Raw genomic sequence first — 25,945 nt, 5'->3', positions numbered from 1 at the left:
TCACCTGAGTGTAAACCTGACCCACCACAGGTTGTACAGTGGCTTATAGGTAGGAGAAGAGACCCTTTGCCAAAACTATAATCCAGAAAACTCTATACCTCTAATGTGAAACTGATTCACTTGTAAAATGGCTAGGCTTTTTTATTTAAACATAGCAGAGGGTATGGCAACCATCCTAGGGTTTCTCAGCAATTCCAGCCAATTGCCACCTCTGAAACTGATTGCCAACTTAATAGTTGCATGCTGCGTATGTCCAATGGATGGTAGGCAGGAGGATGAAATCAGGTATTGAAAGATCACACAGGAGTGAAAGACTTGCAACTTTGTTTTGAAGGGGAGTTAGTTGCACCACTTTGAAAGAGCAGTTTCTAAACTTTTCACAGTACTTTGTAAAACAGGCACCCATGAAATTATGCATTTTCTTCTAAAAATGTGATTGCACTAATAATTTGTGGACAGTAATGATAATGTAAAGAGAGATTGACAATGTGAATTTGTGCAATCGATGGCTAGATCAGGAAATCTCAACTAGTTATTTCATATATGCAGTGCCTGAGACTGTGTGTTCCTTTGACACTATCAGAAAAATATGTCAGCTAATTGAACTCAGCTTGCAGTTTTACTCTGACTAGGTGCTGAACATTGTCTCTGGTTGAGAATCCAACATCAGCACGCAACGTCTACAAATTCAGACACTTCATAAGACTGTCAGTGACTGAGTCAGTCAGCGTAAGTAATGGTGAGAAAGTTTTTTCTATCATAGGAACAGTAGTAGATCATTCAACCCATCAAACCTGACCCACCATTTGATACGATTATGACAAGTGAACACTTCAATGACTTTTCACCACCCCGTCCCAATTACTCGATATGCCATTGGTAATCAGAAGTCTATCAATCTCTACCTTAAACATACTCAAAGCATTAGCCTCCATAACCATCTGTGGTAGAGAATTCCAAAGGTTCACGCCCTTGGAGTAAAAGAAAAAATTCTTCATCTTGGTTTTAAGCAGCAACCCTTTTATTTTTAAATTGTGCCTTCTGTTTCTAGATTCCCCAGCCAGGTAAAACATCTTACCTGCATCTACCAAGTCCATCCCTATAAATATCCTGTAAGTTTCAATGAGATTACCTCTCATTCTAAGAACTCCAGAACATGCAGATGCAATTTTCCCAATCACACTTTATAGGATAGTCCCAAAATCCTGGGAACAAGTCCAGTATACCTTTGCTGGGAGGCTGGCAACAATATCTTTCCTGAGATAAGGAGATCAAAGCTGCACACGGTAGTCCCGGTGCATTGTAACAGTTGAAGAAAGACTGCACTATATCTGTACTCAAATCTTCTCACAATTAAGGCTAACATTCCGTTGGCCTTCCCTAATAGCTTGATACACGTGTTCGTTAGCCTTCAGAGTCTTATCGAAAAGAACACCTTGGTCTCTTTGAGCATCTACGTTTCCAACATTTCACTATCTAAGAAATTATCTGCACATCTGTTTCTCCTACCAAAAAGGATAACCTCACATTTTTATATTATTATCCATCTATCTATTTTAGACCATTCACCTAAACTGTCCAAATTCTCTTGAAACCACTATAAATCACCTCCACAGCACATATTCCCAGTTAGCTTTGTACTAATTGTAAATGTGGAAATATTACATGTAGCCCCCAACTCATTTATAAATATTGTGATGAGCTCAGGCCCAAGTAATGATCCAAGTCATTCATTGCCTGCCATATTGAGAATGACCCACGAATATTCCTATTCTCTGTTTTCTGTGTGTTAGCCAATCATTAATCCATGCAGGTACATTGCCTCGTATCCCATGTGCTTTAATTTTTCTAACCAGTTACCTGTGCACATTTAGTCAAAAGCCTTCTGAAAATCTAAGGTAAATTATGTCCATCGTCAACTTTGTTAGGAACAAGTTCAAAAAACTTTGAAACGTTTGTCAGATACATTATCCCATTTGGAAGTCCATGCTGCGCTGGCCAATCATATTCAATTCTCCCTTTCATTATCATTTTCTCGGTTGGCATAGGGAAGTACAGCATACAAACAGACCCTCCTGCCCAATCTGTCCATGCCAACCAGGTAGTCTAAATTAATCTATCTGGTCCCATTTGTCAACATTTCATAAAATCATATCATAGAAACCCCACACTATGGAAGCAGGCCACTTGGCACATCAAGTCCACACCAACATTCTGAAGAGCATGCCACTCAGACACAGCCATGGTGGTTCAGTGGTTAACACTGCTGCCTCACAGCGCCAGGTACCTGGGTTTGATTCCACCTTGGGCAACTGTCTCTGTGGAGTTTGCATATTCTCCCCATGGTGATGTGAGCTTCTGCCAGGTGCTCCGGTTTCTTCCTATAGTCCAAAGATGTACAGGCTAGGTGGATTGGCCATGCTAAGTTGCCCCATAGTGTCCAGGGATGTACAGGTTTGTCGGTAACCATGGGAAATGCAGGGTTACAGGGCAAGGGTAGGGCAATGTGTCTGGGCGGGATGCTCTTTGGAGGCCCAGTGTAAACTTGTTGGGCCGAATGGCCTGTTTCCACACTGTGGGAATTCTACGGAAACTTCCACGTGATCCCTGTAAGTCTACATTTCCCATTGCTTATCCACCTTGCCTGCACATCCCTAAAAACTATGGATAATTTAGCGTGGCCAATCCACCTAACTGCACACTGTTGGACTGTGGGAGGAAACCGGAGCACCTGGTGGAAACCCACGCAGTGACAGGGAGAATGTGCAAACTCCACTCAAACAATTGTCCAATGCTGGAATCAAACCTGGGTTCCTGGCACAGTGAACCACTGTGCCACCCATATTTCTGTAAATCCTTCCTATTCGTATACCCATCCAGATGCCTTTTAAATGGTATCATTGTACCAACCTCCACCATGTCCTCTGACAGCTCATTCCATACAAGTGCCACTCTTTGTGTGAATAGTTGCCCCTTGGGTCCCTTTCTCCTCTCACCTTAAACTTACGCCTTCTAGGTTTGTGCTCCTCTACCCTGGGGAAAAGACCTGCTCTATTCACCCTAGCCATGTGCCTCATGATTTTATAAACTGCTACAAGATCACCCCCCAGCCTCCTACACTCCAGGGAAAATAACCCTATCTTATTCATCCTATCCCTATACATCAAACGTCCCAACCCTGGCAACATCCTTGTAAATCTTTTCTGAACCTTTTCAAGTTTCACAACATCTTTTCTATAGCAGGGAGACCAGAACTGCATGTAGTATTCCAAAGTGGCCAATGTCCTGTACAGTTGCAACATGAACACCCAACTCCTATATTCAATGCACTGACCAATAAAGGTAAGTACACCAAACACCTTCTTCACTAACCTGTCTACCTGCAACTCCATTTTCAAAGAGTTATGAATCTGCATGTCAAGGACTCTTTTGTCAGCAACACTCCCTGGGATTTTTCTATTAAGTGTATGAGTCCTGCACTGATTTGCCTTTCCAAAACCAGCACCTCGCATTTATCTAAGTTATACCTCATCCGCCACACTGTGGCCCATTTGCCCATCTGATCAAGGTCCCATTGTACTCTGAGGTAACATCCTTCACTGTCCACTACACCTGCAAACGTACTAACTATGCCTCCCATATTCACATCCAAATCATTTTTATAAATGGCAAAAAGCAGCGGAGCCAGCACTGATCTTTGAGCACGCTGCTGGTCACAGCCCAAAAAGCAACACTCCACCATTACCCTCTGTCTCCTACCTTCAAGGCAATTTTGTATCTAAATGGCTAGTTCTCCCTGTATTCCATGTGATCCAACCTTGCTAACCAGTTTACCATGCAGAACCTTGTTAAATATCTTACTGAAGATCATATACGCAACGTTCACCACTCTATCTTCATCAATCTTCTTTGTCACTTCTTCAGAAAACTCAATCAAGCTAGTGAGACATAATTTCCCACTCACAAAGCCATGTTCACTATTCCTAAATCAGTCTTTGCTTTCCTATTACATGTAAATCATGTCCCTCAGAATTCATCCAACAACTTACCCACCACTGATGTTATATTTTCCTTTGATATTTTCAATTTTATTTTACTTTAGTGGTTATATCATTTGCTTGTTTAGGAATTTAGTTATTTAAGGCACTGTCTTTCAATTTAGAGGGAGCACGTGTAATGGTTTAACTTCTTATTTCTGCTAAGAAACAGAATCTAATTCCAGGATTAACCTGATTCTTGTGGAAATTAATATTTAACTAAAAGTCATTTTACTTAAATTGTGATTTACATGATAGCAAATATTATTTTAAGTGAGGGCTTCCTGTACTCGAGCTCCCCAGGTATTGATACTGGACCACTGACTTTAAGAATAACATGGACTTGGAGTACTGGGCTCAGTTCCAAACTTTCAGATGATATAAAACTCGGATGCATTGTGACCTGTGAGGAGTAGAGATAGATTCCAAAATCATTGAAACAGGCTGGAGGATTGCGCGGACATACAACATTTGAAATTAAGTGAAAAAAAAGTGTGAAGTGATGCAAACTGTTTGGAAGTACAAGGTGAGACAAAGTAAAATAAAGTACAGACTTCTAGAAAGGGTGCAGTATTACCTGGTGTTGTATGTGCATATGCCAATGAAGATGGTAAGGCAAACTAAGAAAATCGTTAACAATATATACATGATCCTGAAAAAGCAAAATTCCTACAATTCTTTGAATCGCTCTGCTTGCCACCACACCACCACCCTCTCCCTTAAAGGAAACACTTAATATTTTAATATTTGTCTTAATAACTTCTGTGTTCCCAGTAAGCCATCAGTCATAAAAACAATTGCTCAGTAAGCTCATCATCCGCTCCTACAGGAAATTGAATCAAGCAACGAATGTGGCCTTGTTGACCACTTGCTGGCTGCTTCCCCAGACAAATTTATTAAAAGTAATATAGCAGCCCTCACTTACTTTCACTTCGCTGAACATTGACCTAGATGACGAGAGATATTGTGTTGACCGTTCTTGTGGTTGGATGTAAAAGCTGGTAAAACATTGAATCATGTAAAGAAGGGGAACAACCAATTCCTTAAATTGAACACAAAATTCTAAGCCATTGGATTTCAGAATTACAAAGCAGATAAGACCTCTACTCAGCAAGCCAAAGAGATTGCTAAAAGTACAAATTGTTATTTTCTGCATTTAGGCCTTTACTTCATTCGACTTTAATATCTCTACATATCGTATGCAAAGATTGTTTTCAGATCATTCTTAATAAGCCTTTTATGACATATTACTGGAGCAGTTGGGATTTTGAACCTGGGCTTTCTCTTTCAGAGGTAGGACACTACTCTCTGTACCACAAAAGCCTAACACAGACCCTTTCAAACTGTTTGTCATTATAGCTATTTCAATATGGCAAATAAATAAATACTTCATGCAACATAATCCCAGCATAATAGTGCAATTACATTTCCTTCTGTCAATAGTGAGTGAAATAGATATATGGATGCATAATGATACAAACATTTTAATTTTTTCCGCACAGGCAGAAGTTCATCTGGGGACTGTTGCAACAAAAATAAAGGAATTGATTGTGTTGCTCATTTTGATGTAACTTCCTCTATGAAAATTACAATGGAATATTTCTGAGGTAGACATGTCCCTTAAGGATCTTTGTGAGTCAGGAAGCATCTGCTTCCATACCTCATGCCTGTTTGAGCATGTATAAAATGTCAAACAGTATCATACAATCTGATAAATTAAAATTAAACAAAATCGTTCCATGATGGAACTGTGTTTCTGAGTCTAAGTTCTGACTGAGATTTTATAATCAACCATGTCAAAAGTAATAAATATCATCAGATCCTAATGTCCCCTGCTTCACTGCTAATCCTGGCAATCAGGAGGATGCACACGCCAATTTTATCTTATCCAGCACAAAATATTTATTTTTTCTGTTTTTAGATCAGGAAATGAATGGTTCATATAACACAACTGGAGATAGGTCCACCATTCTTTGGTTTGCAAGAATGCAGATTTATTCTTTCTTAATCCAAAGCATTTCTTATGTTTTTTGCTGGCTTATTTCATGAACATTAAAGGGCAGATTCACCCCTTGCTTCCTGTACTAATGCATAACTCTAACACAGGAGGATTTCCACCGTTCCACAGCTATACTCTCGACCCTGTGTGATTTCCATAGTCAGGGCCAATGACAATCTTGGTGGGATCTTGCTGGAATTTCTGACAGGTCATCAGTCTAAAGTAAGGAAACTAATAGCTTCAGAAAATGAAACCATTTTTAAAAGCTTTTCAAAGATCCAATTTTCCCACTTGACAAAATGTGTTATAAAGTTAATTCCTTCTGTTGCCTTCACCATTGTGAAGCAAGGAACTTAGCAGCATTATCTTGTTTTGATAATATAACTCTCATTATTTGGGACTTATTCAATGTGTCTGATATAGTTTGTTGGATAATTTGTATATTGAATGCAAATTCTTGACGTCAGCTAGAAGGGCTCGCCTGCAATTTGCAGAAGAAATTCTACCCCAAATGCTTATTCCACACAAGAAGGTAAACTTTCACAAAAATTTGGCTTAGTGTCAGTTTCAGGATGGGCTTCTCTCTCTGAGTTCTAATGAATTTACTCATGTAGTTTTATGGTGCTCACTGCATTAAGTAGGAGCCATGTTAACAAGTGTTCAATAGCAGTGACAGTGCTATCCAATGTTGGGACCTTCCTGCTTCGCTACCACCAACACCATATTTAATGCACAGTGCGCGTCAGTTCAATCACTGCCAGACAGGAATACCCATTGACAAGGGTGAAAAATTGTCCTGAAGAAGGTAATGGCAAGTTGGCATCCCTTTTCCGGTTAAGAGCTTGGAGATTCTGGTGGAAGAGGTGATGGCAGGAGAGCTGTCCTCTTCCTTCAGGATTGCCAGAGGGGAGCACAGTACCAGAGCCTCATAGCCAGGTCTGAAATTGCCTCCCAGGCCAGTGCAGTGTCCATTGTTCAGAAGGAGGCTCAGCAGTGCCAGGAGAAGGTTTATGACCATTGCCTCTCCTCAAGGTTAAATGCCATCATCTTCTCTTTGTTATCCCACAATTTCTCCAACTCTCCCAAGGCAACCATCTCCCCCCCATGGCTCATTGTCCATCTCTCCCACTATTGCATGCAGTAACTTCGCTCCAAACCTCTCATGAATCTACCCCTACACCTTAGACCTAATCCTTCCTGTTCTTCTTACCCTCTCATTCAAGGACACCTTGCCAACTTCCCTCCATCTGCACCAATATTAACAGACAAGCCAGTCACCTTCAGCTCACTCAATTCCTCCTTTTGTCTCAATCCAAGAGAAGTAGCCTACAGTAGAGCAGTGAGGGTCAAGGCAGGTGGTGAGAGGCTGACATTCAGCTGCTTATTCCTTATGAAGAAAAAAATCCTTGGCTTAGCAAGACAGGATCAAGACCGCACACTAAGACCTCCTTGTCACAAAAAACAAATAAGATTTGTTGTGATGATTTGTCCTTCTCTTCCATTCCAGCACAGTGAATCTTTTCTTAATGTGATTGACTTGCTACCCTTAGTTTGAAATTCATTCCCTTTCTTAACTTCTGCAGTACAAGCAGTATTCACACACATACCACTTCCATGAAGAAACCGACCACTCCTCCACACCTGAGGAAGAAGATGCAGAGTCTTCAGAGGATGCAACAGTGAGCATATCTCCTGAATCCTCCACCAGCTCAGATACTGACACCTCAGTGGGACCTTTAGCAAAATTAGAGTTAGGAACACAAGCCGATAAACACATCACTGTCATGTCTCTGTGATGGGTCAAGGAAGGAACTCACCAGGTCGCTGGCACTCAGAGGACTACAGTAGACTGATCACCTTTGAGCACAGGCAAGTCAAGTGCCCATATTGTTGGCTGTTAATAACTGCATTAAAATGCACAGAGAGATACAGGAGCAGCTGCCAAGTTTGTCGGAGACACTCAGTAAACTGGATCAAAGATTGGAGGAGTCTAATTATTATCAGTACCATGTTATCTCTGGCATATGTGCATCTGGTTGCCTCCATGTGCAGGTTGGTGGCTGCCATAGACAGTCAGGACCAGAAGGTTAATTAATGGTTGTAGGAAATGCATGCATTCCTGCATGCCATTGCTTTAGATAATGGTGGACAAAACCAACTGCAATGTGACAGGGGCAAGGGACCTTGACCTCAATTTGTAATAGCATATGCAATAGGAACATAAGCATACCATTTGGCCCTCAAATCTGACAATAGGTCTCCACAGGATGAGGTTCTGATGCTTGGGGGCCCTAAAGTACATCACGGCACATGCCACATAATCAATTCGAACATGCAGTGCTCTGCACAACTGGAGCAGGCAAAGCGGGATGTGCTGGTCTCTGAGAAGAATTGGGAGAGCAGAAGTTTTCTAAGGAAGAAGATGAGGACATTGAGCAGAAGAAACGCTACCTTTACTACAATAGATGGGTCTTCTTGTGCTGCAGTGTTAGGGTCCCTACCCCTGTATTAGGAGATCCAGGTTCAAATCCCACCTGCACCAGAGGTGTGTAATAATGTCTCTGAACGGGGTCGATTGGAAAAATAGGTTAAATAAAAGAAATAGAGAACTGGAGTGTCAGGCATATCATGCAACAAACCAGACAGGGCTCAATAAAGCTTGTTTCCAACAGGTACAAGTTGTGGCAGATCATCATTCAGTGACTTCAAATTTGTTTCCGTTTTAATAGAGAGCAGACCCTACTAAGTCCAAAAGTAATACAGCTTTTCTTGTTTATTTTTTTCTTTACATTTCCTGCTCTTCATGGGAATTGCCAGAAAAACTATTTAAAGGCTTTAAAATGTTTGACGCTCCTACATTCAACAACAATGTAATCGTACAAATCATAATGAAAATTAGGGGAAGAGCAACACTCCTTCAGACAAGGTTCTAACATTGAATGGTGCCCTGTAAAGGTAACCGTTGTAAATTCATCTTATATCTGCAGCTAAAATGACAGCTGATCACACTGATGATGGTTTAAAGTGCTAATATATTCACAAATGTAATATTCTATGCACAATGGAGTGACACCGCTACCACTAATGTGCCCTGTGAAGCTTTTATTTTGCCTTGCAGGCCCACTACATCTTCTTTTAATGCTGCAGAACACAGCTGGGCTGGAGGGACCCTGTTCTGTAAAGCAGCCTGTTAGCCTTGGAGCTTTGAAAATGCTGACCCCAGGTTCACCTGTAGATAGGTAACCAAGGCATGCTGAGAGTATCCTGTCCGGGTGCAGGCCTACCCTCCTCGACTTAAACTTCCACAGGGCTGAGGGTCTCAGGCAGAATGGAGTTACACACATCTGCAGTGTCCTGAGAATAGACTGTTTTTTTTTCCCTCCTTCTGGCTACCATTGGTACCATTCTGTCTCCTTGGAGGAAAGGGAACATAAAGGTTTGAGGCTGATTCCTGGGATGAAGGAGTTGATTCATCAGGAGCAATTAAACAACTTAGATCTTTGTTCATTAGAGTTCAGAAAGGACTTGATATTGCAGATGTTAAGAAGAGGTGGCCACTGCTCAGGGAATCTTGAATGAGAGGGCTTAGTTATGGAATAAGCTGACATTCATGTAAAACTGAAATGCAAAGGAATTTCTTTTACCAAAGCGATAATAAATGTCTGGAATTGCCTACCTGCAATTCACAGAGTTGTGGACAACAAATTATTGAAAATATTTTAAGAAGAGGTAAATAGATTTTTGAAATATCGGAGTTGAGGGCGCTGATGAGCTGCCATGAAAGAAGAGTGGAGGAATAGGACAAATCAGCCAGGATCATTGAATCTACACTCAGCCTCAGTCAGAGTGTTACATTCTTATGTTATCAGCCATGGTTGTAGAGTGCTTGTTTCCCAACAGCTATTCCAAGAAATGAAGCAGGGACCTGAGAGGTATCAAGGATGTAGGCACCTCTATTAATGAAGTCTACCGTGTTATGACATAACGGTGAAGAATCAGTGGTGAATCATCTGTGGGCTGAGGATTGAGAGATCCCATTCAGGTCCCCAATGGATACTTATGAGAAGCTGGTCACATAAAGTTTAGCATGGCTGTCACATCAATGGCCACTGAGGTAGGAAGGTCATCAACTACATTTCACAGATCCCACTCCTGCAGCTGATGCAATTCTGTGACAATGGCCCAGGACACCCTTATTTAGAGGTGATGTTGCAACGCAACAAATCCCTACAGTGTGGGAACAGGCTATTTGGCTATTCTTATAATCAGAAATTTCTAAAGAAGAGTCCTCACCCGAAAGGGCAAATTTCTGTTCCTCTGATGCTGCCTGGCCTGCTGTGTTCCTTCAGCTCCACACAGTTAGCATTGATTATAAGCTCATGTCGTTGAGTATTCGCAGTCCAATTTAAAAGAAAAGAACCTCCATGCCCTTGTGTGGCCAATGAGACTTCAGAGTGTGTTGGGGAATTGTGCACCGCAGGTAATACATCAAAGACTGCTGGTGAATAGCCTTGCTTCTCAGAGATTACTATGATCTTTGTAATCGCCAATAAAATGGTTGCTTGTGGAAAGGATTTTCATTCAACATAGTTGGTCATTGCATGGGACTCATATGCAGAACTCTGTTATTACAGATGTTTTAAAACTGTATGGTAAAAGTACCTGACATTATTGCCCTCAAAACACCTCGCATCAATAATAGGTAGACTCTGTTCCATCAGGCAAAAGAGTAGAATTGTTTACTCTGCCAACTCTAGATGTTATAATAGACACTATTCATTTTCATTGCACATTTAGGATTCAGGTGAGGATGGAAGCAACACAGGTAGTACTTCACAGACTGAGTTGTCAGCTCAGCCTGTCAATCCAAATGTTCCCACACCCCTGCTCTCCCAAATCTTCATGTTCCTTCCTGCTTTGCATACCCTTCTGAGTTTCCAGCTGTTCCCAGCAAACCCTTATACGTAATTTTTCATTCCCTCACTTTACCCCCTGAACTTGAAGTAAACTGCACTGTACCATAGTAGAAGCCAAGGTCGTAGTGACTGTTAATGACCCACCCTCTCTCAGTACCCCTTTCCGTTGCGTGCTTTTTTTATATCCCATTCATATATGTTGAACTGGCCCCTTCACAACAACTGTCCCTCTTTACCCTGTATACTGCCTCTAATCTAAACAATTGGCTTCCCTGTCTTTAGCACAACAGCAGTGGCTCTGATAACCCACTTTGACTTTCAGTGAATAGACCTCCAGAGTTGACTGCATCCTACTCCCTGACCTCCTTCCATTCTGACTTGGACAGATAACCCTGACTGAAGAGTAACCGATGCCTTGGCTGATATTCGTGCAGCTTTTAGATTGACTTACAGCTAATCCTCAGACAGGTTTCAGTGCAGGACTGACCTTAGCCCATTCCCTGAACTGCAATGATCCCTGATCCCAAAAGTACCAATCTGCTGGCTGACTGTATCTGAGCCCCTGCTTTGAGATTTGGCAATGCTCTTTACTATAGTGGGACCCCCTGACTTAAGCTAGCCTCCTGGACTTGACTGATGGCTACATCCTGCTGCTCACAAGGTGCAGGTGTGACATTGATGTAGAATTGTGTCATCCATCAACATGCCCTCTACTCTCACTGATCGTAGCTGGCAAGCATGACAAACTGCTTAGTTTTGCCTGTGCTGTAAGTTCTGAGCCTGAACATTATGAATGAGGATGCTCTAAGTAAAACAAAGCAAAGAAAGGGAAGGCAAAGGTGCAATGAACATCCAAATAGGTGCAAATGAGGGAGGACTAAAAAAGCAATTGAGAACCTTGAGTTGCGTCTTGTTCCAATGCATGAGATGGGTCCATGTCCCTGAGGGCAAAGTCGCCTGACAGCAGCCATGCTCCAAAGTGCAATAGTGAGGTTATGAACTATATTATAAGTGATTCATCGACGTGCCATGGTGATGTGGTGTGACTGGTGCTTGGCTAACGCCAGCCTCTGTTGACAGAGGATACAAGCTGCCCATGGAGTGTGCCCTGAGATGTTGTGTGCATTGACCAAGTAGAAACCTAATGAAGACGTCAGTCAACTGTAGCTGCCAGGTTTGACTTTTATTTTGGGAATTGGCACCATATAGTTTCTTCCTGCTTTCTGGGAAAATCGCAGCCTGCGTATGAATAAGGCAAGATTGTATAAGGGTAAGATGTTGACGCATGCTCTCTGATCATTGGCACAATTCGTGTCTTGCACTGAAATCTTAGGAGAAAATTGGAATTCTTTTTCTCGACATCGAGAATCTCTTTTTTTCCCCATTTCTCACTGTATTTTTCAAACTGTCTTTCTCCACTTCATTCTAGGGCTGAGAAAACTCATCTCCAGGTTATTTATCTGTCCATGTACCTATGTTCTATGCTCTATTTTCTCCTCAACATATATCCACATTGGGATTATTTTACATTAATTAGGAGTATTCTCAGTGTTGACTCAGAATCTGCAAGCCCACATTTGACTTGAGTACCTCATCTAAGCTGGGAGGCTTACTCATATAATGAGAAAATGTTGAGCCATTAATCATACTGTCTTCTGGATGTGATGCTAAACCTCACATAGACTCAAAGATCCCATGAGACTAATGAGGAAGAATGTTCTCCTGTGTTCTATCCCATTGTTCCCTCCATTAATGTGCTACAATAAGATTATGTGCTTGTTCATTCATTTATTTTTTGTTGTTGGACTTTGCTGTGTTTTCATTGGCTGTCATATTTGCTAAACAATCATGACGAATGAAGTTGAAAAACAGTTCCTTGGATTAAGGATGTCCTGAGGATGTGATAGGGCACTATATAAATGATAATTCATTCTTTCTCCCCATAAGGTGGGGCTTTTCCTGATTGCTTTACTAAATTCATCACATGTAGTCCTAATCTGGAAACACTCACTCCCGTCTGGGAAGCAGCTGATTAGTGCTGGCATTCAAGATCGGGGAAGATAAGCAAACAGGCTGTCATTGAATCAGGGCCAAGTCTCAAACAATAGAAAACTAGATCAGTGGCTGAATCTAACAAAACTCTGTTTCAGCTTGATTCTACCAAACCTGAAACTTATGGATCAACCTGAGTTTCTTTCATGCTTTTGTTTAACCGTGTTTGAAAAGACCCCGGTCAGAAACTTCAGTAGAATGATCACACTGGAGGAATTGGCATGTTCTAGTAATTACTAAAACATATTATGCCTTTCAAGTTACAATTTGAGCTTTTTTTAACAAATAAGTGTTGATTAACAACTTTTTTTTATTTTTGGTAGCTTCATGAGTCGTATAAGCTTGAAGAATATATTAGTAGTTTATATGTTCTTATGTTGACCTATAAGTCATGCTTACTCATACTTATCTCAATCTGGGTGTAAACCACTGGCTTGACGGCAGACAGCTTTCATCTCTACTAATTACATTTCCTTTTGGTGGCTGAATGGGAAAAACCATCCTTTACAAAATCCACAGCACAAAGAGGTGGGACGACAAGTAATAGATTTATGAACATTTTTTGGAAATTACTTCAAACCAGTCCAGAACAGAATATTTGTCTTTCGTAGCTGAGTTATCAGGGAGTAGATTAAGGAGGCAGAAGTCAAGACAGAAAGAGAACACATTCCATTTGAGATTTCCTTTCTGATGAAGAGGAAACTTGATCATTTCAGTTTATTTCTTATCTCCCGTGAATTAATGCATGTAATTCAATTGGAGCCTTGCATGTCAGAGTTTTAGGCACTCTTCATAGTAAAGAATTTCCGGTTTATGTGTGAGAAACCCCTAACAACAGTATTTACGATGTAAGATTCTAATTGTTTATGCTTATTATAGAAAAGGTAACATTATCCCACATGGAATTTCAATAACAGAAACTCTTAAAATCTTTTATTGAAGCATGTGTTGAGTACGGTTTGAATACGCAGGAGTTGCTTCTTGCCACCAAACAATTTTTACTATAGGAGTTGCATACAACCCTAGCTTTCTTTTATTTGCCTCTTGAAATTTTGCACAAATTCTTTTGTATGAGAATTGAAATAAGAGAAAGGGATGCTCCGCGGATAAAGAAGTACTGGAAAAAATAAGCTTTCAGCCAAAGGAAAAAGTATGCAAATTCATCAATGTTGATAACTATTTGCTTCAATATACTAAGTTGCTGGCAGCCGATCAACATCTCCTCTCAAACTTCAAACACATACCCCTTCAGTCTGAACATATGTTAGTAATTCAGTGGTAGCCAGTAAGCTGTACCGCAGGCAGGAACTCTAACAGCAATGATGCAAATAGCATCAAGGCACCCACATGTGTAACTTTTTGATTTCATGATTCCACTATCTTTTGTTATTTAGCAATCAATCTTTATTTGTCTTGTGTGCTTTTTTATCAAATTTATACCTAGTTACATAATCATCAGCTTAAACTGAAGATATTATATAAGTTCTGTTATTTTCTAACATTTATATTAAAATGGTAATATTCACTTAACATGTGAATGACAAGACAACCAAAGTTAAAGCTTGAATTCTATTGCCAGTATTAGTGGGACAACAGCAGTGTTCAGCAGGACTTCGACGCAACTTTTAGCAGATGTCCTTTCGAAAATGACTCTGATTTAGCTTCAAATTATTTGCAGTGAGTACATGCATGTAATTTGCAAGCTCATATTATCTGAGTTCAAATCTGTAGATATTGTTGCAGATATTTAAAGGCTTGTAGTGGTTTATTAGTGTGGAGTTAAGCCAGACGTCACAGCTTATTAGGTGAAATCACTGAAATGTTTTAAGTGTCGCCTAAACAAAATAGAGAACTGCAAAAGACCAGCCGTGTTCAGTGAATCATCAGGCGTAAACATCCTATGTACTGAACCAGGGGTAGGTCTGGCATAAGGTCATCAAACTTTCACCAAATATGCAACCCAATCTGCTAAGTGTTTACAACATTTTTGAGACTAAACGTGTTGTCCTTTTTTTTATCCCCAAGTACTTCCCCTTAGCAGAAATGTGTGCAATGCTACATAAGGTGGAATTGTGCCTAAATGAAGTTGCTAGTGCCATTAGACCATGCACAGCAATGAGAAAGAAAGTATTAGATTTGAAACAAACTGATGATAAAGTAACCGAAAAAAAAGCATTATGCCAAATAGCTGGATAGCGTGCTTGTGTTTTTTTTACCAGGATCATCTTGAAATGCAAAGATAATTACAGGTCTTTCTCTACTGCAAGCTAGTTTCTTAAACCCCGCTTCTGTGTCTCATCCAGTGTCCTTCAATTCCAACAGCAAATATGGGAAACTCATAAACGTCCTCCCTATGATGGAGACAATGTAAGCAGGTATTTCTGCCACTCCCTTTCCCTGGACATTTGCAAAATGTATTCTGTAAAACTTAGCCTTCAACTCACATCCTCTAGACTCTGTGCTCTCTCATGCATCTCTGAGCGAGTCTTTACTATGCAACCTATCTCCTCTTTCCACAAACCTGCATCCACTCAACTGTTAATAAAATGTGAGGCTGGATGAACACAGCAGGCCAAGCAGCATCTCAGGAGCACAAAAGCTGACGTTTCGGGCTTGAAGGGTCTAGGCCCGAAACGTCAGCTTTTGTGCTCCTGAGATGCTGCTTGGCCTGCTGTGTTCATCCAGCCTCACATTTTATTATCTTGGAATTCTCCAGCATCTGCAGTTCCCATTATCTCCACTCAACTGTTGACAACTTACATCTCTTTCTCATGTGAGCCAATGGGGGAAAAAAGCGGCAGAGGGATTTCACCATAGGCCAGTGTGAGGACATGCAACCTGGACCAAAAAGGATTTACCCGAGACTTTCACAACAGTTGAAAAGCTGGGAAAAATGGAAACCAGAAGAGATTCACAATCAACAAATTGCTGAAATCTGATGCAGAAGAAAATCAAAAAGCCTATAGAATGTAAGCCTTTAGGAGAAGACGACTGGAATACAAGCAGACAGTATTACAAAATAATAAAATGTGAGGCTGGACGAACACAGCAGGCCAAGCAGCATCTCAGGAGCACAAAAGCTGACGTTTCGGGCCTAGACCCTTCATCAGAGAGGGGGATGGGGGGAGGGAACTGGAATAAATAGGGAGAGGGGGGGAGGCGGACCGAAGATGGAGAGTAAAGAAGATAGGTGGAGAGAGTGTAGGTGGGGAGGTAGGGAGGGGATAGGTCAGTCCAGGGAAGACGGACAGGTCAAGGAGGTGGGATGAGGTTAGTAGGTAGCGGGGGGTGCGGCTTGGGGTGGGAGGATGGGATGGGTGAGAGGAAGAACCGGTTAGGGAGGCAGAGACAGGTTGGACTGGTTTTGGGATGCAGTGGGTGGGGGGGAAGAGCTGGGCTGGTTGTGTGGTGCAGTGGGGGGAGGGGACGAACTGGGCTGGTTGAGGGATGCAGTAGGGGAAGGGGAGATTTTGAAACTGGTGAAGTCCACATTGATACCATATGGCTGCAGGGTTCCCAGGCGGAATATGAGTTGCTGTTCCTGCAACCTTCGGGTGGCATCATTGTGGCAGTGCAGGAGGCCCATGATGTTTTTACAAAAGCCTGGTTATGTCACACTGGAATATTCTGAATAGTTCTAGGCAATGCACCTTAGAAAGGATGTGTCCACTTGGACGAAATACAATGAATATTCACCAGGATATTATCTTGGCTATATTAATATAAGAGATTACATAACCAAGACTTGTGTGTCCTGGTATGTAGCAGGGTAATGACTTGAATGAGGTCTTTAGAATTTGGAAAGAAATTGATAGGGTAGACCATAAAACAGACAGAGAGAGAAAAACATTTCCCTTGGTATGAAGATAGGACAAGTGTGCATGACCTTAAAATCAGATTTAGACCATATAGAAGAGAATTTAAGAAATACTCCTTCATGGTGGTGGAAGTGTGCAACTCACTAACACAAGAAAAACCACGGGTGTTCGAATCATTAATAATTTAAATCTGTGGACTTGCTTTAGATAAGAACATAAAAAGACATGGATCTGGAGTTAACTGCTGTGGAGGAGAGCAGACGGATCAACCACCCACCTGGGAGGAAAATTGAACAGAAGCCAACATTTTAGAGGCCTTTCCTGCCTCTTGTAAGGAGGAAGTCCTACCTAAACAGTTCTAACAGCAGCCAAAGTCAGGAATGGGTTACTACAGATAGGTACTTCTCAAGACCAAAGGTTAATGAGAGATCAGAGAGGTTAGACAAGGATGAGGTGAGGCAGGATGGTGAAGGGGGAGTGTGCAGACAGAGAACACTTCAAATGAGGATCCCCTAACTCTCCTTTTCGTTCTTGCATCAAATTTTATTCATTTGTTGGACCTAGTCATCACTGGCTGAGCCAGCATTTATTGCCCATCCCTAGTTGCCCTTGAGAAGGTGGTGAAGAGCTGCTTATTGAACTGCTGCAGTGCATGCACCGTTTGAAATAAGGGACCAGTATCCTATCACCAAGTATTTATTTATTTATATGAATAGAGTCCTAGACCCTGATTCAGTTCCCTCAGCACCAGCTCTCAGACTGAACAGAACCTCTGACAACTTTGTTTACATCTGTCAGCCAGAGCGCCCTGATTGCACCAGGTTAACAAGCCCAAGTTAGGGAATTTTTCTTCTAATTTCTGCAGGGCATCTTGTAGATAGTATCTACTGCTGCTACTAAGCATCAGTACTGGAAGGAATGGATGCTGATGGATGTGGTTCTGATCAAGGGTGTTGCTTTGTCTTGGATTACATCAAGTTTTTTTCGGTGTTGTTGGAGGTGCAATCATCGAGGCAATTGGGGAATATTCCATCGCAATTCTTGCTTGTGCTTTGTAGATGGTGGACAAGCTTTGGGAAGTCAGTTACTCACTGCAGAATTCCTAGCCTCTGACCTACTGTTGTAACCATTGTGTTTATTTAATGAGTCCAACTGAGTTTCTAGTCAGGAGTAACGTCCAGGATGTAAATACTGGGGAATTCAATTATAGTAACACCATTGAATGCCAAGAGGCAGTGATAAGATTATCTCTTATTGGAGATGGTCATTTGCTGACATTTGTGTGGTGCAAACAGTAATTTCTACTTGTTCGCCCAAGCCTGGATAATGTTCAGATCTTGTGGCATTTAAACATGGGCTGCTTCAGTCTCTGAGTAGTTGCAAATGGTGCTGAACATTATACAATCATCAGTGAACCATCATCAGCACTTCTGACCTCATGTTGTGGAATTTTTTTATATCTAGGCCATAAACAAACAGCCTTTCCATTCCCGTGCAATTAAAGTGCATTATTGGTTTGCTGATACTTATCGAATTCAAATTTCACAATCTGCTATAGAGGGATTTGAAGCTACATTCCCAGAGGATTGACCAGGTGCTCTGAAATACTAGCCCAGTGGCATCACTACCATGCCACTGCCTCTCCATCATTTACCATTTGATTGTGTATTTACATATGGTGAGCAGATTGCCGATTTCAGTGTCCATCAGTCTTTTGCAAAATATTTATCAGTTCAGAGGTGGATTCAGTAATACAGAGGTTGTATCTGCTACAACCTTTTCTTCTTCACTGAAAATACACACAACAGGGGCATATAAAACTCTGTCCATGCTACCAATAAATATGGATGGAGTTAAGATCCAGATCAGCAATGATCTGACTAAATGACGGAACTTGTTAAAAGAACTGAATAGCGTCTTCTAGTGTCTAGGTTCTGACAAATATGAGGGTTTAGGAGATGTCTAGAGACAATTGAAGATACAGCATGTATGTATGAAAGATCTAAGCAGTGTGCAGGACAGAGAGATCTTTAGGAAGAAGTGTGAAAGCCCCAGAGATATCTGACAAAAATGGAGATCGCGGGAATCTGAACCACACAAGAGTATCAAGAAAAGATATAGGTTATCCTCGAGGTTAAAGGTGGTAAAGAAATTAGGGAGCATCTTGGAAATACCAAGAGAAATATTATAATGTGCACGCATTAGAGTCAAACAGTTTGTTAAAATTTTATGTCGGTCAAAAGGAATAATTTTCTTTCTAAAAATAAATTAGTTGGTAACTGTTATGGAATTTTAAGAAAATAATTATATTTCACAGTCAATGCTTCATGAACATTTAAAGATTAGTGGTTGGAATTTTCTAAACATTGCCTCATCAGAAATGGAATTTATTGTAAAGTACTGTCACCAGTGAAGGCCAATGCAGGCAATACTGGTGTACAGATATGCAAAGCAGTACTGATAATTGGCAATACCCGATTTATAATTATACACTCACAATGTAAAATGGACATACATGTAATTCATCCTTTCATTGGTTTTTATTTGTGGGATGTGGGCGTTGCTGATTATGCCAGCACTTATTGCCACTAACTAATTGCCCTGGGGAAGGTGGTGATTAGATTAGATTCTCTACAGTGTGGAAGAAGGCCCTTTGGACCAACAAGTCCACACCGCCCCTTGAAGAATCCCACCCAGACCCATCCCCCTGTAACCCACTCACCCCTGAACACTACGGGCAATTTAGCATGGCCAGTCCACCTAGCCTGCACATCTTTGGACTGTGGGAGGAAACCGGAGCACCTGGAGGAAACCTATGCAAACACGGGGAGAATGTGCAAACTCCACACAGACGGTCATCCGAGGCTGGAATTGAACCCGGGTCCCTGGCGCTGTGAGGCTGCCGTGCTAACCACTGAGCCACCGTGCCGCCCCAAGTGATGATGAGCAATTTACTTGAAATACTGCAGTCCTTGCTGTGTAGGTGTACCCACAATGCTTTTAGAGAGAGAGAGAGAGTGCCAGGAGTTTGACCCAGAGACAGTGAGGAAATATAGTTCCAAGTCTGGATGGTGAGTGGCTTGGGGGAGGGTTGGGGATCTTGCAGATTGTGACATTCCTATGCAACTGATGACTTTGTCCCTCTAGGTGGGAGTGATCATATGTGCGATCATATGTGTAGCAGTCAATTTTGAAACCTCAGGAAGGAACTCATTTGGAGATGGTTTGTTACTTTGTAACACATCAATCAGGATCAGAAATCTTGGGTAGAATGGTTTTTTTGAGGCAACTGGCTTTTATATACCAGTTGGAGAGCCATTGAGACACCCAAGCTGCCTCTGTGAAGGAAGATCCTTTGCAATCACATGCCACTCAAGCAATCACAAGGCCTTTGGCTGGAAACAAGGCCCTGTGGCAGAAGTCCCATCTGGTGAGAGATCATGTGTCCATTGCTGCTTCAGAAAGAGAATACAGCAAGCAAGCTCTGTCCAACATCCAATTCTTCAATCAGATACCGATTGCCTTTGGTCTAGAGATTGTCCCATGATGAGCCAACCATCCTGTGTAGTTTGACCAGCTGAGTATGCTGCAGGACAACAGTCCAGTCGCAACAGTGATGAGGCAAGGGGATAATGAGGGTTGACGAGCGACCTTCTGGCCTACAACTTCACTACAGCAGAGATGCAAATGCAGCAGCATTATAGATTTCCATTACCTTGTCTAACTAAGTGTTTCTTCTCACCACCAAACTTGCCATTTCTGGGAGCAGAAGATTCCATTCCAATTTCTGACCGCGATCACAAAATAAAACACACAGTTACCTTCCTCTAATTGTCCTAGTCACTACCACAATTGTTAGGAACTGACACCATCATGGGAAAACAGCTATGGCTTTGTTCACGCTGCTACTTTGTCAGTAAAATCTGTAGGGAGTAAAAGCATTACTACCATGGAAAAGGAATTTTCAAATTCCTGTAATTGAGTTGACAATGTGAGACTTCACTATTGTTCTCAAGATTAAACTCAAACAGAGGTCACAAGCGCAGAACAAAACAAGAATAGATAATATTGGGTTCCCAACAAACAGGTACTGTATTCTTGTGAATGCTGTGTTACAATTTTTAAATGAATGTTTAATATAATGCTACAATATAGAAGTAATCATTATTATGTGATAACTTGATGTAATTGTTCTTTTTATTGGACTGTCTAAGATGTTGTTTAACATTTACAAATAATAAATTTACAATCATTCAAGTTTCACTTATTTGGTTAACAGGATTTCATTAAAATCTTTTTTCTTCACTTGTTTTGCAGTTAAAAATGTATTTTCAAACTAAATTTCAAATACAGCAATCAAGTTTTTGCTTTCAAAATGCACTTGAGAAAAAAAGTTTTGTTTTAAGTTAACAACTAATGCAATTTACGGCTGCATATCAAACAGCTGGAAAAGTAAACGCATAAATGTACTCATATATGCGTAATAGTTTCAAAAAGCACATAATTGAATAAAAACAATTAGTCAATTACAATTTTGAAGAATGCAATTTTTGAAAATCAAGAGATTTCTTCACTAATTGACCCACCATCTCACGAAATAGATTCCCCATCCATTTTTGGACTCATTTGATTTTCATCAGTGGAAAATCAGACAGGTTGGATGATTCTGTCTGTCAGAATGTAGATTCATAGACATTTACAAATCAGAGGCCATTCAGCCTAGCATGTACAAACTTTCCAACAATATTCTACTACACTAATCCCATTTTCCAGCTTTCACCTTGGCTCTGGAGGCTGTGGCAATATATGTAAATATCTAAACACTGCTTAAATATTGCAAGAGTTTCTGAATCAACCACCCTTTCAAGTAATAAGTTCTAGACTCCTACCACCCTCTGAGTGAAAAACATTCTCTTCAAATCTCCTCTAAACCTTTTACCTCTTACGTTAAATATTTGCCACTGGTTGTAGACAGCCCTATTATTGGGGAAAAAATGCCTTCCAACAGAGATGAGGAGAAATTACCTCTCTCCAAATTTCGTGAGTCTGTAGAATTCACTAACCCAGAGTGTGGTGAATGCTGAGATGTTGAGTAAATTTAAGGAGGGATATAAACAGATTTTTAATTAGTAATGAACAGAAAGGTTATGGAGAGTAGGCAGAAAAGTGGGGTTGAGGCCTAGATCAGCCATGATCATATTGAATGGTGGACAAAGCCCAAAGGGCTGAATGCCAGCTCCTGCTCCTACTTATGTTCTTATGTTCATATCCACCCAATTAATGCCTCTAATAATCTTAAGCACCTCCATTAGGTTCCCTCTTACTCTTTGCTGTTCCAAGTAAAACAACCCCAGCCTATCCTATAGTTCCTCAAAGCTCAGATCCTCAAGCACAGGGAGCATCCTTTAAATTTCCTCTGCATCCTCTGTCATGTAATCACACTCTTCTTATAATGCAATGACCCAAACAGTATGCAATGCTGCAAATGTGGTCTATCCAGCATTTATGCAGATCCAGCATAACCTCTTCCTTCTTCTATTCTCTGCCTCTGTTAATAAAGTTAAGTATCCTATGTGTCTTCCTCATCAGTTGGTTCCATGGCCTGATCATTCATAGGATATGCTCTTGAATTGTTGGCTCTACCCAACGTTATTGCTTCCCACTTTTCTGAGTTGAATCACATTTTCAAACTGCTCAGTTGATCTGTCCATTAATATCCTCCTGCAGTTCATAGCTATCCTCATTATTTATCACTCTACCAATTTTCTTGTCATCAGAGAAGATCAGATCCCCTACATTAAGACCAAATTATTAATATACATCATAAACAGCAGGAGCCCCATCACCAAGACCTGGAACCCCAAACAAAACAGACTTTCGGTCAAAGAAACATTTTTCTATCATCACCTTCTGCTTCCTGCCTTTCAGGCAATTTTCATAGAATCCCTGCTGTGTGAAAGCAGACATTTGTCCCATTGAGTCCACACTGACCTTCTGAAGAGCATTCCACCCAGACCCACGCCCCTATAACCCCTTCTTGTAACCGTGCATTTCCCAAGGCTATTCCACCTGACCTACACATCCCTGGACACTATGGGCAATTTAGCATGGCCAATCCACCTATTCTGCACATCTTTGGACTATGGGAGGAAATCAGAGCACCCGGAGGAAATCCACACAGACATGGGGAGAATATGTAAATTCCACACAGACAGTCACATGAATGTGGAATCTTACCCTGGTTCCTGATACTGTGAGGCAGCAGTCCTAACCACTGATCCACCATGCTGCCCTAGCATCCCACTTTGTGTTGGATCCCATGGGCTCCTATTTTCTTGACCAGCTTGTCAAGGGACCTTAACAAAAGCATCACAAATGTAGGCAGCAACAAATGCATTACCATCATCAGAAATGAAGCTGAATGTTACACTTGTGGCACCTTTATCGAATAGGACTGTAGGAGACATGAAATAAATTTCACAAGAACAAAGATACGGTCTGAATTGTACAGGAAATTCATAAACATAGGGGGTGTGGACAGAGAACTATGGGTAAGGATGTTGCAAGTAAGTTATTAGCAGCAATAATAGTAATAACAGAGAACACAGCAGAATGAGTTGGTTAAAAGATACAAAGAACTGTGGATGCTGGAAATAAGAAGTGAAACAAATTTCTGGAGAAACTCAGCAGGTCTGGTAGATTCAGTTCTAAAGAGGGGCTACTGGATCCAAAATGTTACCCTACTTTTTCTCCACAGATGCTGTCAGCCCTGCTGAGTTTCTCCAGCAATCTCTGTTTAGTTTGAGAATGATCTGGTAAATAAGTGACTTTGGAATGGAATAGAATAAGAAGTTTTAAAATGGGAATTTGGTGAGAATGTGAGTAACACATTTTGATGCCAGTTGTGGGAACATTTACACTATCCAATTGCATTGACACATGATGAGCTTTCATCTCTGCTGAATTGAAAAGTTTTATGAAAAGGCTTAGTTGCAGGAAAGGCATTTGTCTATTTCTTAAGGGAGGGGGTCATGTTACATTGGTCACTCTTCACAACAATAAAATGACTCAAGTGCTTAGGCAGACCATATAAGCTTAGGAACTGAGTCATTGGGAAAGGTTGAGATAAAAATAGGTGTATCTTCAAGGTTCCATGTTATATATATCTACAGTGTACATAAAGTATTGAATTATGATGTAGTGTTAGTCTGCATTGATTGTATAAATCAAAAATTTGAATTGTGAACATCACCAACAAGGCAATAATTTATTGTCTATCTCTAATTAGCTGTGTAGTTGATCCATGATCTTGAACAGCTGCAGTTCAACTAGTGTAGATATACCCATATTGTTGTATGGAAGGGAATTCCAAGATTTGGCACAGCCTACATAACAGCTGTTGCATTTTAAACAGTAATATATTGGATCTGATCTATTGGATTCGACACATCCCAAACTGTTGTCTGCACACAAGTTATTTGATTGTTTTGTGACAGAAAAGAGATCAATCAATTTCAATTTTAAACTGACCTAAAAGTCATGGGCCAGCACATTCAAGCCAATTTCACATTTGATTGCAACATTCAGAGTCAATTACTTTTGTAAGATTTTAATGTGCAATTTAGTGGATGAATAGAAAAAGAAGAGAATTTCAATTTCCTCATTATTACCAGAAATGGACAAAGTGTTAAAGGCTTTGTGGGGGTAGGGTTTGTAAAATGTGCTCAGGAGAGCTACCAAGCCAACATGTAGAAAGTCCTGCAAACAATCTCACAAGATAGCAACCACAATTCAATAAGATTTAAGATAATTGTGGATCAGGAGAAAGGTGAACTGTGAGTGAAGGTTCTGAATTGCAGGAGGCTGATTTTAATAAGATCGGACACGATCTGGTGAAAACGGACTAGGAGCAGTTACTTGCAAGAGAATTCACATCAGAGTGTTGGGAGACATTCAACAGGGTAATAGTGAAGATACAGAATCAACATGATTCTGTAAAGGTGAAGGATGAAACCAGCAAGTCCAGAGAACCCTGGATGTCAAGGGATGTTCAGGATTGGTTAAGGGAAAGAAAGGAAACATGGTAGATTCTGAAGGCTCAAAGCAGTAGAAGTCCCACAGAAGTATAATAAGTGCAGGGGTTGCTTAAAATAAATTGGGAGATGAAGAGGGGTCATGAGGAAATACTAGTCAGTAAAATTAAGGAACATCCACAGGTGTTTTATAAGTATATTAGGATAAGAAAATAAGTAGGGACAAACGCGCGGCGCATTAGGAACCAAAGTGGTAATCTGCATGTGAAGCTGGAAGATGTAGCTTAGGTTTAAATGAGTATTTTACAGTTGTATTTACTGTAGAAAGGGACTAAATAGGTCTAGAAATAAAGAATGATATTGATGATACACTTGAATGAATTAGCCAGAGACAAGTAATATTAATGGTTTTAGTAGGCTGGAAAGTGAGCATATCCACAGGCCCAGGTGAGATGTATCACAGGTTGGTGAGGTAGGAAAGTCAGGAGGTTGCATTGATGACAATAATTTTCAAATCATCTCTGTCCACAAGAGGGGTGCTAATGAGATTACCATGCGATACCATTATTCAGGAAAGGTGATAGTGATAAACTAAGAAACTACATGTCCCTAAACCCAATGTCTATGATAGGGAAACTGTTAGAAAAAACTTCTGTGGAACAGAATAGAGTTTTACTTAAAAAGGCAAGGATAAATCAAAGATGCATCAATGACATTGTAAGGAGCAGAACATGTTTAACAAATTTGGTTGTATTTTTTGAGGAGGTGATTAAGTATGGATTGAGGAGAATGCAGTTGATATAATCTATATAGACTTTAGTAAGAGTTTTGACAAGGTTTCACATGGCAGATTGGTAAAGAAGCTATGAATTCATGGAATCCAGGGCAATTTGATAAATTGGACTCAAAATTAGCTTAATGAGAGGAGGCAGACATTATAAGTCGCAGGGTGTTTTTGTGACTTGAAACCCATTTCCAGTGGCCTACCACAGAGTTCAGTGCTGAGCCCATCACTTGGATTCAGCTATGAAGAAAGATTAGATAAGTTGTGTTGCTTTCTTTGGACGAAGAGAGTGAGGGGTTCTGATTG

Source organism: Stegostoma tigrinum, chromosome 4 (assembly GCF_030684315.1).
Source record: "Stegostoma tigrinum isolate sSteTig4 chromosome 4, sSteTig4.hap1, whole genome shotgun sequence".
Classification (NCBI taxonomy): Eukaryota; Metazoa; Chordata; class Chondrichthyes; order Orectolobiformes; family Stegostomatidae; genus Stegostoma; species Stegostoma tigrinum.
This window is presented reverse-complemented; position numbering follows the sequence as displayed.